Source organism: Chenopodium album, chromosome 8, assembly GCF_948465745.1.
Source record: "Chenopodium album chromosome 8, dcCheAlbu1.1, whole genome shotgun sequence".
Taxonomy (NCBI): Eukaryota; Viridiplantae; Streptophyta; class Magnoliopsida; order Caryophyllales; family Amaranthaceae; genus Chenopodium; species Chenopodium album.
In genome coordinates, this window is record NC_137841.1 from 16,708,625 (window position 1) to 16,728,231 (window position 19,607).

Genomic DNA, 19,607 nt, shown 5'->3' on the forward strand with positions numbered 1-19,607 from the left:
CGTACGTACCTCACATAAGCTCTTAAAATAACCGAGTACTCTACAATAATTCTCGAACCAAGTCTCCTACATAAAGAGACAATAATACTATATTAATTACCCTTGTATACACAATTTCCAGCAACTTAAACTCACTTTAAATAACTTATAATAATCTGAAAATTATTTAAAAACCCCTAATTAAACTCCTTTTTAATGGATAATCACACCCTTTTATTAAAAATCACAATTATACTACTTTAAATAAAATTCCAACATTTTAAACTAATAAAAAATCCTTTAAAACTTCATCAAAATACATCTTTATACTTAAATTATCCATAGAAACATTAAATTATCTCTTACCCCTTTTAAACTCAAAGATAAAATTTAAAGCATAAAAAAAAACTTCGTTAAAAATAAAAAACTGCTCGAAAATCGTATTTAGAGGCTGAATTTGGTCACGAGAGGGTGGTTTCCACTTGAAAAACACTACTTTTTTTTATCAAAATCGGAGGAGTTTAGAACCTGATCGGGATTAAAACGGGATTAATATTAACGAACGGAAATCTAATTATTAAAACATGAATTTGCGTGTTCAAAATAAATCTGGAATTAAGTTAAACTTATTAGCACTAGGTGAAAAAAGAAGATAGACACTGCCTCAAGGCCACCGGTTTTTAAAAACCGGTGGGGAAAAAAGGGGGGGAAATGGGCGGGATTTTGAGGGGAGAGTATTGCCACCGGTTCAAACTGAACCGGTGGGAAAAACATTAATCCCACCGGTTTTGAACCGGTGGCCTTCTTAAAAAAAAACTGGCCTTTCATTTTGTTCCTTAGCTCTCTCCTTTATATACCCTAACCCTAAGTTTACCCTCAGCTTTTCTCTCTTAAGCGCCTCTCTCTTCTCTCTCCTCCTTCGCTCTCCTCTCTTCTGATCTGTACTCCTCTGTCGTCCGACCTCTCACTCCTCTTCTTTCCCCTCTCTTCTTCTTTCCCCTTTCTTCTCCGACCCCTCTTCTCTCTTCTGTCTTCTGCCCGCCACCGCCACTAACCACCGCCGCCACCAAGTCCGAGGTTAGTGCATGTTATTGGGTTTAATTATTCGAGGTTAGGGTTTCTGGGTTAATTGATTTTCGAGTTTTTTTGGGTTTTTTTCGAATTGATTTTGGGGTTTTTCGAATTGATTATGGGGTAATTGATTTTGGTTTTTTTTCGAATTGATTTTGGGTTTTTTCGAATTGATTTTGGGGTTAATTGATTTTCGAAATGATTTTGGGGTTTTTTTCGAATTGATTTTGGGTTTTTTTCCAATTGATTTTGGGTAGGGTTTTTGTTGCTTTTGTGGTTGCTGTCTTGGCGGGTTTGGCGTCGGGTAAGGTTTTGGTTTGGTTGTGGGTTCGGTCAGGGGTCGTGGTGGGTCGTGTGTTCTGGTGGGTTGTGGGTGGGTCGTGGGTCAGGGGTCGTGGTGGGTTTCGATGATGGGTCCTGGTGGGTTGGATGCGGTTTGGGTGGGTATGGGTGAGGGTTGGATTGGGGTTTGAGCTGGTGGCCGGTGTGCCAGGTCGTGTGTTCTGGTGGGTTGTGGGTGGGTCGTCGGTTGTGGGTGGGTCGTGGGTTAGGGTGGTTTTTTTGTTTTTGTTTTTGTTTTTTTTTTAAAAAAAAAAAAAAAGATTAGTTTTAGAAATTAGGCCAATTAGCCTAATCCCATACTCATGACATCTTTTATTTATCAGGAAATGCTGCTAGTAATGCTCCAGAGAATCAAGTTTTTCTGATCTAATGGAATTTACAGAGACTAATGCTCCAGAGAACTAATCCTTTGAAGACTAAGCTGATGTTTTAAACATTTGGTTTGTGTAATTTGATAAATTTAGTTCTTGTAAATTGGAATTGTTGTATCATTAATTTATTTGCAGTTATAAATTTAGTTTTTTCACTCTTATAAAGTGTACAATTACTAGTTATTGATGAATATATATGTGTTTTATGTATATTATGTATGTATATATGTGTCCTGTACATTTTAAGTGAAAAAAAGCAATTTTTTTTTTTGTTTTTTTAGGGCATTATTGCCACCGGTTAACCGGTGGCAATACTTGTTTTTGCCACCGGTTTTGAACCGGTGGCTTTTTTAAAAGCTTATTGCCACCCCCCAAATGACCACCGGTTCAAAACTGGTGGCATAAGGGGGTTTTGAACCGGTGGCCAAATGCTTTTTTCTACTAGTGTAATAGTTAGGAAATTTTCACATTTGCTACCACCTAAAACGCCTCGCTTCAGATTTGCTACCTATTTAATTTTTTTTTTTCCTTTGCTACCACCTAAATCAGACTTTGTTAAAAATCACTACCACTTAACGGAATCCGTTAGGATTTCCGTTAAGTTTATTTAAAAAAAAAAATTTAAAAGATTTTAAAAAAATTAAAAAAAAACCAGCAACCCCACCCACCCCCTCCCCTAATCTGCCACCCTCTCCCTCCCCTAATCTGCCACCCTCCCCCTCCCCCCTTCCGGCGGCCAGCGCCTAAAGATTTGGCCGGCGCCGGCGACCTCACCCCCTCCCTTTTTCCCAACCAAAATTGACAATCCTAATCCTAAGCCGACACCCCCAAACCCAGACCACCACCGCCACCGTAACCCCCAAAACCCATACCAACACCACCGCAACCCCCTTTCCCCTTCCCTCCACCGGAAATCGGCCCCCCTCCCCTGATTCCCCCACCGAAATCGACCCCCCTCCCCTACCCTTTTCGGCCATCCCTAACCCTAAACCACCACCACAACCGAAACCCTAAAATTCGTTTAGGGTGGTTTTGGGGTGGTGGTTTAGGGTTAGGGGCGGCCGAAAAGGGTAGGGGAGGGGGTCGATTTCGGTGGGGGAATCAGGGGAGGGGGGCCGATTTCCGGTGGAGGGAAGAGGAAAGGGGGTGGTTTTCGTTCGGGGTGGGGGTCGGAGCTCAAGAACGGGAAAGGGGGGATTGGATGCGCATAGGGTGGGGGAAAGGGAGGGGGTTAAGTTATAGGTTTTGGAATGGGTTATTCCAATAAGAGTATGTAGGAATAATTTACATTGTCCAATAATTAATAAACGTTTAGCCCAAAAAATATTTTACTTTTATAAAACTTTATATTTAAAATACTTTAACCCTTTAAAATATTTAATTAAAATACTTGAGCCCTTGACAATACATTTTATTAATACTTAAATACTTTATAAAAATACATAAAAATACGGGGTATTACAGGTAGATTGTAATATCCCGTAATTTTCCTTATTTTTATGAATTAAATTAATATTTATAAATCCTATTTTAAAAAAGGGTTTTGAGTTCCCTAAAAATAACCACTTCCTAGGCAAATTTTCAATAGCCCAAAGGTGTTTTTTCAAAGAGGTGATTTTCCCTCTCTTTTTTTTGTTTCTTTTCTCTTTCTTTTCCCCTTAATTTTTTCAACCCTTTTCCCCTCTTTTCACAATAGACGATAGCCACCACCACTACCACCACCGCAGGTACCACGACAGCAACAACTGAGGCGGGCGGTTGGCGGTAGCCACAGTCTGCCACCTTTTCTCCCCCCTATGCACAAATATAATTATTTTTAATTGTTTTTTAAAAGCTGGTTTAAAGTTATTATTTTATGGTTTCGATTATGTAATTTTTTATAATTGTATGATTTAAGTATGTTTAATGTAATAAATAATTTTTCAGATTTTTAATTGGTTTTAAAAAACCCTAAATTGAAGTCCCAACTTTCTAATTAAGCTAAATTGATAGGTTTTTGCACAATTGATTGTGAATGGATTTAGTAGTGATGTAGTTGACTTTAGAGACTTAAAATTCATATTATCATGTTGTTATTACCGATGAAAATTAGTGGGTATTGGCTGGTGTGAAGCCAGGATTTAAAATTTTCAAGGGTTAGTTGATACTTTAATTTCAAAAATATAAATGTAAAAGCACTTGAGTATTACTATCAATCATACTTTATCATCTTTATTAATAGTATTATGATGAATTAGAAAAAATGTATTAATTTCTTTCAAAAGTTTTTTTGAAAAAATCTGTATAAATATGTTTATAGTATATGATATTATCTTTGTTCATATTTTTTTTCTGTTTCTAGCTATAAAAGATGTTTGTGCTTTTAATTTCATTAGATTAAATGACCTAGCTATCAAGAAATATAGTTATACAAATTAAATAACATATAAAGTTAAGTGTGTAGTTTAGTAATTATCAATAAGTAATGAAATGAGTAGAAATGTAGCAAATAAAAAATAACAATATAATAAGTAATCAACTTTAACTACGCAGATTGAAGCTTTAATTCTAAAAAGTAATACCACTAAAGCAACTGCAACCCAGTATAAGTTTGTTGACTAAATTGATATGTATACAAATTCTATAAGGGTCGAGTTTGTAAATAAAAGAATGTGGAGCTAGGCCGCGGGGGCTCGGCCTCCACCAGCCCCCTGTGGCTTCGCCCCTATGTTGCTACTTTGAAGGTTAGTGAATTGAGAATTAATTACTCATTAAAGATGAGTTGAATCAGGTATAATTAAAAAAAACATCAGATTATTTTTGAGGGTTTTGTACGTATTATATATTGTTGGAAGTTTAGTTTGGAATTGATATTTATAGGATTAGTACTTGTCACTTGTAAGAGAGTTCGAGCTAAGTGATTTCTTGCAATAGTGGCGAGCTCGTGTTATTATTTAAGGTACGTACACATTTAGAATATGTAATGCGTGTAATATCATGTAGGTTTAATTTAATTAAATTTCAAGTGATTAGTATCAGGCTAGAGTTAAGTTGTGTTGATCAGATTTGTGAGTATTGTTGGTTTGTTGTCATTCTAAGCATGATTGGTTGAGATGTATATTTTATGAGACTTTATGATTTTATTTAAGAGCATGAGGTTGAGCACGTTTAATTAAATAAAGAAAATTTTGACAATTACCACCTTCTATTATGTCCATTTTAGCAATTACCACCTTGTATTATTTTTTTTTTTTTGAAAATTACCACCTACTCTTTTGTAAAACAACAAAAACTCCCATCTAGTTGCCTCCCAGCTACCTAATGACATCAGTTGGACCCCACTCTTTACCTTCTCTCCCAATTTCCCTCCCATTTCTCATTCCTAACTCGATTTTCATCTCCCCTTTCACTTTTTTCCCTTAAAGAAATCGGAAACACTTCAATTCACTCCTTCAAACCAAAATTCACGAACAATATTTGGTGTTGCTGCAACATGACAACGATTCCACGAAGAAAGGTATGTTGTTCATCTTAATTTAGAGGGTTTTAATTGATTTTAGGGTTTTTGATTTCCAATTTGGGGATTAAATCAGTGCAGTTGAAATTAGGGTTTTGCAATTCAAATTAGGGGTCGGGGTATTTAATTTGTGAACTAATTAACAACAATTTGTGAATTATGACCTGATTCTCTAACTTATAAGTAGTTATAGCTAAGCAAAGGTTTGATTTTGTGCAGACACAATTTCACATCTGCAAGTGTGGATATCCAGCTTCCAATCTGACTTCATGTACTAAGCAAAATCCAGGGAGAAGATTTCAAGCTTGCCAATTTTACGAGCAGGACATTGATAGCAGGGGTTGTGACTACTTTAAATGGGTGGACATTGAAATGACTGAATGGCAAAAAATGTGACTAATTCACTAATGGTTGATGTGAACATGCAGAAAATTGAGTTGAGGATGCTCAAGAAGGAGTTGGATGATGTGAAAGCTGAAAAAGGTTGCCTTGAACTTGAGAATGAAGCACTCAAGGGTTAATTGACATTGATGAAGAACCATGGATTCATGCTCCCTGCATTTTGATGTCTGCTAGTGTTTGTGGTTGTTGTTGTTGTTATTCTGTTTAGTTCAGGTAGTTTAGGTTAGTTTAGATGTTGGTGAAACCTTGTTGGTGGTTTCCTTTTGTTGAATTAGCAAAGAATGAAGTGTGATGTATTGAATGAATACAAATGAACCTTTTGGATCCTTTAATGAAAAAATGACACTTTCATTCACTTTTTGTGCAAAGTCTAATGCTTTACATTGTATATGCAACATAGCACAAAGAATTTAGGCATAAAAACATAATTGGCACTTTCATTAGTCATGTTAAGCTAGTCATGTACAACAAAATATCATTCCCAAAAGTTGACCATAGTTTAAAAAAGCATACATGTGGTGCTTTAACCATCAATCCAAAAAAATACAGACCACATACGTACATCACTTGTTCAAACATACACTACTTATACAGGCTACCTATAGCCTTTGTTTTCCCCTTTTTAACATAATTCTTCCCTAGCCCTGCTTGGTGTTTGTTGTTGTTGTTGAGGTTGGTTTTGACTTTGCTGTGTGGATTGAAGTGGGTGGTCAACAACAGACTGTGAACCCAGGCTGAGAAGAAGAAGCAGCTTGTTAGGTTCCACCTGCAACCACCTGTCACAGAAGATATGGACAAAGTCATGTACTGATAAAGGCAGGAAATGCTTCACAAATTTAGTTTAAATAGATTACCTTACTCATTGCCATGACTTCCCTCTTCTTCCTTTTCTCTTTAACCCAAGGTGTGTCTAAAGGTGGTCTACCACCTTTGTCAACTTCTTGGACCACCTCAACAGCAGCTTCATTCTTGCAAGTCAGTTTGTTGTGTCCTAATTGCCCGCACTTGCTACATTCTTATGATCTTCTTAGAAGGGACATCTTGATCTTGATCTTCTCCCTGCTCTTTCTTTATTTTTTTAGACTTAGGTCTTCCTGGTAACACTCTTATGGCAGGAGGAAATGGTTTCTTGAAGCTCATCTTCTCCCAGTGCTTAGCTCCTGGTACAGGATGTATATGAGCACCATAAGATTTCAGGTAAGTCTCCCTACTATATGCCTCATCAACATAATCATTTGGATCTGCTATTTTATCCATTAAATAGGCATAAGCATGGATGCAGGGGATTCTAGCAAGCTGCCAATGGTAGCATCTACATGTCTTTGCCTGTATATCAACTACAACTGTATCCCCTCCAAACTCCACCTCATAGTTGTCATCCTTCTAGATAAACCAGATTCTTTGTCATCCTTCTCAAACAGCCTCCTCTTTGCCTTCACCTTATCATGTTTCTCTAACCTAACCTTATCAAGTATCTTTGCTCTTGTGACTTTCTTACCCTTTCCCTTTTGTGCAACATGCTTCACCCTAGGAGTAGGTCTACTCTCTTTCATAGTTTCAACATGCTTGATGAACTCCCTTTCAGAAATCAACACAACCTCCTCAAGCACTCTAGGTTTTCTGATAGGTTTTAATTTTTGAGCTTTGGACTTCAAACTTGGTTGTGCAACAGGTAAGATGGGTTGAGGTTGTGGTGCAATTGGGCCTTGCTGGTTGGGGCCCAGGTTCAGAAATTGTGAGTGTGGGCAATTTTGTCATATATGTTGGCAAAGTCAAAGGCAAAGATTGTGGTGTGGGTTCCAAAATTGGCTCTATTGTACAATACATCTCCAATATTCCCAACTTATCCACTATGTCTAGGAATTTGTCAATGTCCAAATCTTCTTTGAACTCTTTCCTCCCACTTCCTAGTGTTCTACCCTTCATCCTATACCATACCTTAAACCTTTGAGGAACTTCCATTCTAGCATCCCTAAACCCAGTGGCAGCAGCATATCTAAGAGTTGAAACCCTCATGTCTCTCACACTAACTCCAGTAGTCAAATATGTCCAACCCCCTTCATACTCAACAATCTTCCTGCCTTTATGCACCTTTGTAACAAATTCCCCTCCTAATCTATTCCTTAAATTAAAAAACTAGGGATACATACTCTCGTCCTCCATACTGCTGCACCCAATGCAATAAAAAGCCAAAAGTATATTCAATCAATTACACACACCAATCACACTACAAAATAAATATAACAACATGCATGACATTTGAAACTAGTATTTTAATGGCAAACTAATCAATCCTGAAAAACAAAACATGCAGCTTTGAATTTTTAATTATATCCACTAATTAAACAATAAAAAAAACCCTACTTTACAACTAATTCATGAATATAATACCACATTACACAAATTTGTATGCAATTAAAGTGTAACGATTTCTAGGAATTGAAAAATTCACTGCTTAAAGTCAAATTACCTTGCTTTTTTACTCCCTGTTGCTAATTTCAACAACCAAATTCCTCCTAACTTGGTCCTCCCCTTCAGCGTTGTCGTTTTCCACCCAATTCTACTCTCTTACAATGTCTGGAATAATTTACAAATTTGGGACAATGCTGCAACTTTTTTTACCAAGAATTATGGCTGAGAAAGAGGATGTGACGTGTAGACACCTAAAAATGTCTCCCCGAAACCAAACCCGATGATGAACAATCTTTCACCGCCATTATTGGTCGGGTTCAATATTCAATCCTGAGAGTGCTTAAAAAATCGTATTGATTTAAATTCAGTTGTTAATAGTCCATGGATCAGTCTTGATATTTAGTTAAAGCATAGTTTATTTTTAATTTTGGCCCAAACCATTTTATTTATTTAATTTATTTATTATTTTAGCCCAATTAATAAATAATAAATCATAAATGGCCAAAAATTATCAATCGGCACTTAAAAAGGCTGAACGAAATTAGGGCAAATATGTATTTAGACGCAAAAATGGATGCAAGATTTGCCGTGTCACGGTATACAGTGCCGTGTCACAGGATAGTATGCCGCGCCACAGCACTGTTCCCCATGACACGGTGCCTGAACTGTGTCATGGGACACTCCCGTGTCTTTTCCGCGTAAATCTTTCACGCGTTTTAACCCCCGTAGGACAGATATTTCCCGTGCCACACAAAAATATCCCGCGCCACACCAATGTTTACCGTGTCACGGCAATTTTTGTCGTGACGCGGCAGTGTTTTTAGGGTTTTTATCCATTTTAGAGTTCCGTGTGTTCCCTCTACTCATTTTCCCTATAAATACCCCCCTTATTTCTAATGTACGGGGAATCAATTAACTCTCTTTTTCTCTCTTCTATGCTCTAGCCTAAACACTAGCCTACCCTTCTTCTTTCAAAATTCCTTCATTAAGCACTCCAAGGAGTCCATACTTTACTCAAGGTTCTGTCCTTAAACCAAGGCGTGAAAGGTAAAACTGTTTGAGGGTTTGACCCTAAATCAACTCTATTTAATTTAATTTAATTTAATTATTGTTTTATTAATTTTCCTTGAAGTTACTAACTCGTTTATTGTTTTATAGTTGCAAGCAAACAAAATCAAAGTAAGAATTATGTTCCTTTTATTTCTATTATTTTTCTAACGATTTTATATTGTTGGATTATTGCTGAATTGCTTCCAATATTAATGTTTGTTTTATTATTTATTGATCACCATATTGCATGTTTAAAGGGAATATGTAATTGAAAATCATGCCTAATAAGATAATTTGGACAACTGGTTTAGGTTTCTTTTTAATCTTATTATTTAATCAAGTGATCACAATATTTTAGAATTTTGAGTTGCATTAATATTCAACCAATTTAGCATAATTATAGATTTGAGCGAATTGAATCTTTGTTTGCATGCCTTTGAGATCGCAGGAATCACTTTTCACTACAAGAATCGAGTAGAGGCCAATACGGGCGAATGTGACTCTATGACTCACATCATCCCTTCATCCACGATCCTCCTTTCGTGGTTCCGAACCATATGGAGTTAGTAATCTCATGGATTATGAATGGGGTGTAACCTTCACGGGTCAATCGTTGTTGCCTATCGTTGTCCCTTATTCGTGGTTGCCTTTTATGATCCGTGAACGGTTTACAAGTTCCTTAAAAACTTGTTGGCGGCTCCCTACTTTATTTGTCTCTAATCGTATATGTCAATTCCAACTTCCTATGAGTGCCAAGCATATTCACACATGCTTTAACGTAGGCGCGCTTTGAGCGACACCTACATGACGCAAGGGAATAAATTTTCTAAACAAATGAGGTGGGTGAGGTTGGATTAATTGATATTAATGGCGAAGGAGAGAGAAGGGAGACAAGGGAGATGAAAATCCAGTGAGAATAGAGGAAATGGGAGGGAAAAAGAAGAGGGAAGGTAAAAGTGGGCCCCACATGACGTCATTAGGCAGTTGGAAGGCAACTAGGTGGGAGTTTTTGTTGTTTTACAAAAAAGTAGGTGGTTAAATTCAAAAAAAATAGAAGGTGGTAATTGCTAAAATGGATATAATAGAAGGTGGTGATTGTCAAAAATTCCTTAAATAAATTGTGTAATTTGGTTTGTAATATTGAAATGAAATTTTAGTATGGAAGGTTCATATTAATTTATGGATAATTTGTCTAAAACTACCCTAAAGATAAGGTCATTTGTTAATAACTACCCGTTTTTTTATTTGTTTATAACTACCCGGAAGTTATAAAACGTTTGAGTAGAACTACCCACACTGCAACAAAATAAAGCAAAGGTAACAGTGCAAAACCATTGCCTTATATAAAAAAAAGTGTTGCCTTGTAGCTAAGGTAACACATATGAGGCGTAGTATATGCCCCCGTTGTCTATTCATAAGGCAACATATTTTTATTAAAAGACAACAATTTTGAAAGCCAAGGTAAAATGATACATAAGGCACACTTTTACAAAGACGACAAATGAAAAATATTGCCATCTAAGGAGATAATTCAAATATGTTTGTAAATCTTACCACTCCCAAGCATTTAGTAGTTAGTAGAGCTCGAATTTGTGCCCTCAAAGTCACAAGGTGAGTTCCCCACCAACTCTACCAAACTCGCATAGTTTTGTTTTTGTTATCTTTTCACAAGGTGACCTCAAAGTCACAAGTTGCCATAGATGGCAACATAGATATTAATGTTGCATTTTCAAATAATAGTTTTGTTTTTGTTATTTTTTCATGCAACAATTATTATGTTTGTTGTCTTAGACAAGAAAAATATAACATTTTAAGTGACTGTTGCCTTATATAATCTAGAGCAACACTTTTTTTTTTTTCTGTTACTTTAGTTCAAGGTAACAAATAAATATTGTTGCGCTACATTATTAAGAGTAACATTTCTGTTAGTGTTGCAATCTTAAGTGCTGCCTATTCTCATTTTTTTTGTAGTGCCACTAACGTTTTTCGTCCAATTTAGACGTTAATGGGGCCCACTTTTCCACTTTTTCCACCTAATTAACCCCCCAAACTACCCTCTCTCCTCTCTAATTAATTTTCCCTCCATTCTCATTAAAAAAATCCTAGAGAAGATAATCAAGCAATTGAATGCAAATTCTCAATAATTCATTGACGCTTTCTTTTTAATTCATTGTTTTTTATATTTGTTTATAAGTTTTAATTGAATGCAATTAACATAATTAGGGTTTTAATTAGTGATTCAAATTAGGGTTCATGGGTTCGAATAAATTTAAGGGTTTGATTTCTAGGGTTTGGGGGTTCAACTGAGTTTTGGGTTTCGGTTATTTTGACTTTAAGATTGAATTCAATTGCATTTTAATTACTAATAGGTCATTGTAATTCGTGGGATGTCTAAGTACGATGTTTGACAGGGTAAAGTCGTATCCCCTAATAAAAAATAATTACCTAAATCACTAACTAAGTTAGATAGGGAAGTAAGGTCGATCTCCACAGGGAAACAAGTCTTTTTAATCCTAATTAAATATTATAATCTAAATTATTTAAGTAACCAATATTAAAGTTGAATAAGACTAAACTAAAAAGAGTAGGACAAGGGAGAAAATAATATATAAAGGATCTAGGGCATAGGTTCACCAATAAATAATACTCCGGGGTAAAATAGGGTAATCAATCATTGACATGGCATAGATAACATGATTAACAGGCTCTCGCAATTTATTAATCAACATAGATCTAACAGGCTCTCGCAATTTACTAGATCTAGGTTCTTATAGAAAATAGCCTTTAATATCAAATTAACATCTGCTCGATTCATCAATTTAATATTGCTATACTTTTACAAGCCGCAATTGTAAAACATTAAAACAATCCAATAAGAAATCATCATGCAATACCAACAATCAATAATAGTCAATCATCAATGCATCAATTAACCAGACTGTAAAGGGCTCTCGCTACTTATTACAATCACACAATTAATTTATCGGTATTAAATCTCATCTCTCGAATCTTGACTTAACCATTTATAAATTAACTTGCCTATTGAAACTAGACCTAAACATTAATTCTCATCTCTCGATTCTTGAATCAATATTGTCAAACTCATGCATAAAAGTTAGGCCTAATCTAGTCACAGAGCTTTAAATCAATCAATAGGAAATTAATCTAGCATTGATAATCAACAACAATTAATTAACCCCTTCATATTATTTATTAGATCCCCATAAACCCCATAAAATACATTTCCAACGATATATTATAAGTTCAATTCCGATGAATAATGAGGAAGTTATGGCCAAAATACTAAACTGGGCCCGATTTGGTTCTTATATGCGGCCCAATGATCTAGCAGAGGGCCTATTATTAATTATCATTCCTAAAGCTATTAGGATTGATTATAGTCTTTTAGATTATTCTAGAAGGTTCTCTTAAATTCTAATGGAGTTAGGATTGATAATTATGTTTCAAAGAGTTTGAAATTGAATAAAACTAGTCTTTTTTAGAATCCTTGTTTTGTACGAAGTGGAATATAGTCAGATTTTATTTTAGTGCCTCATAATCATTATTCAAATTTTATATGGTTGGATAGATCTTGAAATTATCTTTCCAATGATATATTATAATATCAAATCCGAACTATAACAAAAAAGATATGAATGAGATATGAAACTCTATCCAAAACTGACACCCTTCCACTATTTCGGACATATCTTTTTATCTGCAAAATATTTTAATCTAACTCTAATTGGTATGTAAATTAGACTTCAAGAGCTTTCCAACGACATATTATATTCCTTATTTGGAATTCTGGATCAAAAGATATGATAAAAACAAAATCCGCAAAAACTATCCTGCAGCGCCGGACGACAGGCCTGGCGCCGCGGCGACACACCTGTCGCTTGACGACATTGGCGACAGAGGCGTGTCCGCGTGTGTGGCGACAACGTCGTGTTTTATTCTTTTCGAAACTCGGATTTTTTTTGTCATAATCTGGCTGATTTTCGTTATAAATGGCCTCCTAAAACCTTCGTTTTTTATCACCAACTCTCATCAAGAAATTCTTGATATACTCTCTCTCTCTCTTTTTTCTAAACTAGCCTTTTCTCAAATACAAAATTCCGCATTCCCAAGATCTAGACACACCTAGCCAAGTTCGAAGTTGCCTTCGCCCTAGACGTGAAAGGTTTGATATTTCTAAGGGTTTGGTCCTAAATCTCTCTTTCAATTATTTAATATAAATATTTTGTTTTATATTTTCCTTGAAGTTACTAACGTGTGTATTTTGTTATTAGAAAGAGGTACGAGGCATCCAAGTAAGTGCTTTAATTGTTTTATTGATATTATGATATAGAAATCATGTCTAGGATGTTTTGATTAATTTCTAGTATCATGTTAGGATGCTTTTCTTAATTTGATGTTTAGAATGACAACAATAAGTTCCTAGTATCTGTTTTTCTTAATTTGATGTTTAGAATGACAACAATAAGTTCCTAGTATCATGTTCAGGGTAAAGAATATAATGTCAATTATGATTTCTATGATGCCTTTTATTGTCTTTCCTAATATTCATGTTAGTATCACGTTAGGGCTAAATATTTGATCTTTGTTGTTTAGTGACATGCTAGGGCTTGTTATTAATCTTGTTAGTATCATGCCTAGGATCTTGCTTTTTTTAATGCTTTAACATGATTATTTCAATGATGATTATTTTAATTTTAATTATTATGATTTTTTATTATGATTATTATTATGATTATTTTTGTTATAAATGTTATGTTGCTTGATATTATTTATTGTTATTGCTTGATCACGCCTTTTATGCATGTTTAAAGGGAAATTATACTTGTAATCACGCTTAATAAGATAATTAATAATCTTGTTTAGGGTTAATATGATTATAATTCAGATGATCGACAATAATAGATCTATTTGTGCATTAATATTCAACCAACATAGATTAAACAGACTTAGGGTTAATCCTATTGATTGCATGTTAGTCAGAAAGCGCACATGAATACGAGAAGAATAAAGTAAAGACCTATTATTAGGGCAGATTCTTTCTCTTTTAGATTGAATTTGTACCTTCATCCCCGAACTTCCAGTCATGGTTCCAGACTTATTGGAGTTAACGATCTCATGGAGAGGTGTAACCTTCACCCTATGAACGGTTTACAAGTTCCTAAAACTTGTTGGCGACTCTTTTGCTCTAGCTTCCTTCCCTTTGGACGCCACTATGCTTAAGTGTATGATCACAGTGGGGTTCAAGTTTGGGGTAATGCTTGAAATATTCCCTACAAGTCTTAATTGGACGAAAAACGTTACTAGGTAGTGCTACGTACCCAAACGTTTTGTAACTTCCGGGTAGGTCCAAACAAATAATAAAAAAAAACAGGTAGTTGTTCACAAATGACCCTATCTTTAGGTTAGTTTTAGACAAAATTTCCTTAATTTATTGGTGCTTCTACAACCAAGGAATTGAGCTAAAATGAAAAGGGTGCCTATGCACAAATTATAAACAATTTCTTTTAAGTCTTGGGACATGAGGTTGAGGATTTTGAGGTTCCATATGCACTTTAGGTGTTTTTACATCGATTTAATTAAAAAAGGGTTCAACATTAAATTAAATGTGGTCATTATTTATTCAAGAATTAATTTGGAATGATTGTTTAATTGGATGGTTATGTTTGATTGCTTTGAATGATAGATTATTGTGAGTCTTCTCCAAGTAGTATAAATGGTAAATCATGTAAAGTGAAATAGGAAATGTACCAAATCTCTTGAAAAATATATACCTTGAGCATGAACATGTAGGGTGGTATGAGTTATGAATTTTTTATTTAACCATGACTTCTACATGGGGTACGAGACGCTATACTTTACTTTCCTTTATTTACTATTATGCGCAGGGACATCCGTCATTCTCATGTGACATAGGTGCCTACTCGATTTTGGGGCGGAGACTTGGAAGCGAAACTCGTTCGATGCATTTTCAAATGAATAAATAAATTAGATTATAAGTCAATGAGTTTTGTTTGGTTTGTTGACTTGTTTGATCACAAGTAAGAAATGTTGAATTTATAGGGTGCAGTGGAGCATGCTAGTGTGATTCTATTCGTTTATGTAGTCAACTTTACTGATGCATGCTTTGATTGTGTTTGTTGGCCTTACTTTGACTTGGCCTTATGATGATTCATTTATGGTGAGTAGTTGAGACATTTTACTTAAGGCCTTTTTAGGTAGAGATGCATGAAACATGTCCAGGGGTTTTGTGTAGTGGAGAGCTACTTAAATTTATGTTCCTTATAAGTGTTATGTTCATTTCCTTACTGGTTTGATGCTAGTAACTTACTTATTTGTTTATTTGGTTTTGTTTTGGGCCGATATGGTTCGTTTTTGTATTTGAGTTGGTTTTGATTTAAGTTGGCTTGATTTATTTTAGTTTGAAGTTTATTTTAGTTTAAAGTTTATTTTGGTTTGAAAGGGTTTTAAGTTTTTCGTTGCGTTTTTTTGATAAAAGCCTAACCTGTAATCATAACAACGACCTTTCCTTCTGTAATAACCGCCAACTAGTATGCTCGAACTCTCCTAGTGGCTGCAAACACTACATCTCCATGGCAGTCACAAGCCATAACACCAAGACCCACCCGTCCATCTTCCCTAATGAGGGAGGCATCACAATTGAGTCTTACTATCTGTAGGAGTCATTCAAAGTGCGCCTGTGTTAAGCATGTTGTGAATATGCTTGGCCCTCGTGGGAATTGACATATACGATTAGGGACAAGGAAAGTAAGGAGATGCCAACAAGATTTTAAGGAACTTGTAAACCGTTCACGGATCATAAAAGACAACCACGATTAAGGGACAACTAAAGGCAACAACGATTGACCCGTGAAGGTTAATTACACCCCATTCCTAATCCATGAGATTAATAACTCCATATGGTTCGGAACCACGAAAGGAGGATCGGGGATGATGGTACAGCGTGAGTCATGGAGTCACATTCGCCCGTATTAGCCTCTACTCGATTCTTATTGTGAAAAGTGATCTTGCGATCTCAAAGGTATGCAAAAAAAAAAGATTCAATTTGCTCCAAACTATTATTAATCTAAATTAGTTGAATATTAATGCAATATATAATTCTAAAATACTGTGGTCACTTTAATTAAACAACAAGATTAAAAAGGAACTTAAAGCGGTCGTCCAAATTAGCTTATTAGGCATTATTTTTCAATTACATATTCCCTTCAAACATGCAATAATATGGTGATCACAAAAATATAATAAAATCAACATTAATATTGGAAGCAATTTAACATAGTCAAATCAAATCATAATAATAACCCTAATCATGATACTAGCAACAAGAATAAAAATAAGAGTAATTAAGTGATTAATTACTCACTTTCCGCGTTTCCTTGAATTGCTACATCATGAACAAGTTGTTAGTAACTTCAAAATATATAAATCAATGAAATTAAACAATTAAACAAAATAAAAAAAAAGAGTTGATTTGGTCCAAACCCTCAGTTAATTGTACCTTTCACGCCTTGGTTTAAGGACGGAACCTGGGGTCAAGTATGGACTCCTTGGAGTGCTTAGGGGAAGTAATATGGAAGAATAAGCAGGCTTGTATTTAGGCAAAAGAAAGAAAAGAGAATGATTGTTGGTGTAAGGAGAAAGAGAATGGTTTTTGGTGCCCTGAACTGAAGAAATAAGCAGCTCATGTATAGAGAAAATGAATTGAAGTGATAAGCGTCGCAGAAAAAACCCTAATTGAGCACCGCGTCACGGGTGTGTGTACCATGACACGGTACTGGGCACCGTCACGTGAGGCACTGTGACACGGTGTAGACACCCATTTGTGTCTCCCCAAAACCAAACCCGGTGATGAGTACCTTTTCGCGTCGAATCATAATCGAATGAAGTGAAAGTGTGGAAAGTCTAGTGTTGCGGATAGTTTTAATTTCTTTTCTCTTCTCTTTGTTTTTGAAAACTTATTTTAAGAAAACAGCCAATCCAGTTTGGTTGGTCCATGATATGGGTCCAATAGTAGTGTAGTTGGATGGGGCTTGATAAGAGCTTTCCAACGATATATTATAAGCCCAATTCCGATGAATATTGAGGAAGTTATGGCCAATTTACTGAACTGGACCCAGTTTGAGCCTTATATGCGGCCCAATGATATAGATGAGGGCCTAATAGATTTATCATTCCTAATGCAATTAGGAATGATTTTAGTCTTCTAGATTGTTCTAGAAGGTTCTTTTCATTCCTAATTCAATTAGCATTGATAAATTGACTTTTGTTGACTTTTTAGAGTTTTAATTAAAATTAAAAAACGTTTTTTTGAGGAAAATACGATTTTATACTCCTGTACGGCAATTTTTATCTGATTTTAAGAAGACGCGTGAGAATCAGCGCCAAACGCCAGCTTTAGCGCCCGGCGCTAGCATTGGCGCCTGGCGCTAATGTTGGTGTCTGGCGCCAATAGCCAACGTTGGTGCCAATTCAATTTTATTTGCGCCAGAACTCTGTTTTGATATTTTATCTTTTTGGCTGATTTTCTTTATAAATAACGTCGTAAAAACTCCGTTTTCATCACCAGTTTTCATCTACAATCTATCAATTCTTTCTCTCTCTCTCTTTTCTAAACTAACCTTCTCACAAATACAAAATTCCGCATTCATTAGATCTAGAAACACCTAGCCATATTTGAAGTTGCCTTCGCTCTAGACGTGAAAGGTTTAATTTCTGAGGGTTTGGTCCCAAATCTCTCTTTCCATTATTTAATTTAATTGTTTTAATTATTATTTTCCTTGAAGTTACTAATGTGTGTATTTTGTTATTAGAAAGAGATACGAGGCATCAAAGTAAGTACTTTAATGGTTTTTATTGATGTTATGATATAGAGTTCATGCTTAGGTTGTTATTATGATTCCTAGTATCATGTCTAGGGTAACTTTAATATCAAGTATGATTAAAAGTATTATGCCTTTTATGTTCTTCCTAATATTTATGATTGTTAGTATCATGTTAGGGTTAAAACTTTGATTTTTATTGTTTAGTGACATGCTAGGGTTTGTTATTAATCTTGTTAGTATCATGCCTAGGATCTTGCTATTATTATGCTTTAACATGATTTATGATTATAATTTTATGATGATGATTATTATTATTATAATTTCATGATTATTATTATGATTATATATTATGTTGCTTGATATTTATTGTTATTGCTTGATCACACCTTTTATGCATGTTTAAAGGGAATCTATACTTGTAATCACGCTTAATAAACTTGTTTGGGGTTAATATGATTATAATTCAAGTGATCGCCAATAATAGATTTATTTGTGCATTAATATTCAACCAACATAGATAAACAGGTTTAGGGTAATCCTATTGATTGTATGTTAGTCAGAAAACGCACATGAATACGATCTGAATAAAGTAGAGGCCTATTATTAGGGTAGGTTCAATCTCTTTTAGGTTGGATTTGTACCTTCATCCCCGAACCCTATTTGGTTCAAGACCTTATGGAGTTGACGATCTCTTGAATCGTTAAGGGGTGTAACCTTCACCTCATGAACGGTTTACAAGTTCCTAAAACTTGTTGGCGACTCTTTTGCTCTATCTTCTTTCCCTTTGGACGCCACCGTACTTTAGTGTATGATCACAGTGGGGTTCAAGCTAGGGGGTTAACGCTTGAAATATTCCCTACACACGGTGTACAGTTTTGCCTAAAAAAACATCCAGATTTATTAAGCGCGTGATGTTTTAAGCGTGGAGAAAACGTGTGAAGACACCATGTCACCGTATGTGTACCGCGACACGGTGTAAAATACCATGACACAGGTAGAAAGCACCGAGACACGTCAGCATATATGCCGCGCCGCATATGCTAGTATAGGAAATGCAATAATTAGATGCAAGGCGCTGAATGCACTCAATGATTAGAGGGTGTAAACTCTTCATGCCCTTGAAGACACTTTGTCATTTCTTCTATTCCATAAACACTAAAGTAGGATCGCACCCTACACTTTTTCCTAGCATCACATATATTCCACTATTAAGAGAAAAAACAATAAATTCCAAATCACGAAGCCATTGAGCTAGCTTGCCGCAATCTCAATCAAACTCAAATTCTTCAGAATCTTACACTTAAAGAAAGCATGTCTCAAAGTCCCAGGACAACCAACACACCATGGATAATCGTCAGCATTAGTCAAACCAAGTACGATTCTTATATAGTATGTACATGATGTTGGTATATAGTTTGAGTACGCATTTGCATATGTAAGATGTTCCTAATAGGAATTTTGGGAGACCTGATCAAACCAAGCCTGACCCGCCCCATAATAACATTGGCAAAATTTAAAATGACACCAAACGAGCCCTTACAAATTAACTCAAAAACCAAAAACGTAAAATGACACCGAACGAACCCTTAGAAATTGATACTACTTTCGGTTCATAATAATCAC

General features: G+C 35.4%; 1 long non-coding RNA gene across 1 annotated transcript; it reads left to right on the top strand.

Moving 5' to 3' along the window:
• The first annotated feature begins 663 nt into the window (after positions 1–663).
• LOC145555862 (uncharacterized) lies at positions 664–1,630 on the top strand. The gene is made up of 2 exons (XR_014091599.1): positions 664–1,399; positions 1,544–1,630. It is a non-coding gene; the product is annotated as an uncharacterized LOC145555862 (long non-coding RNA).
• The last annotated feature ends 17,977 nt before the right edge of the window (positions 1,631–19,607 follow it).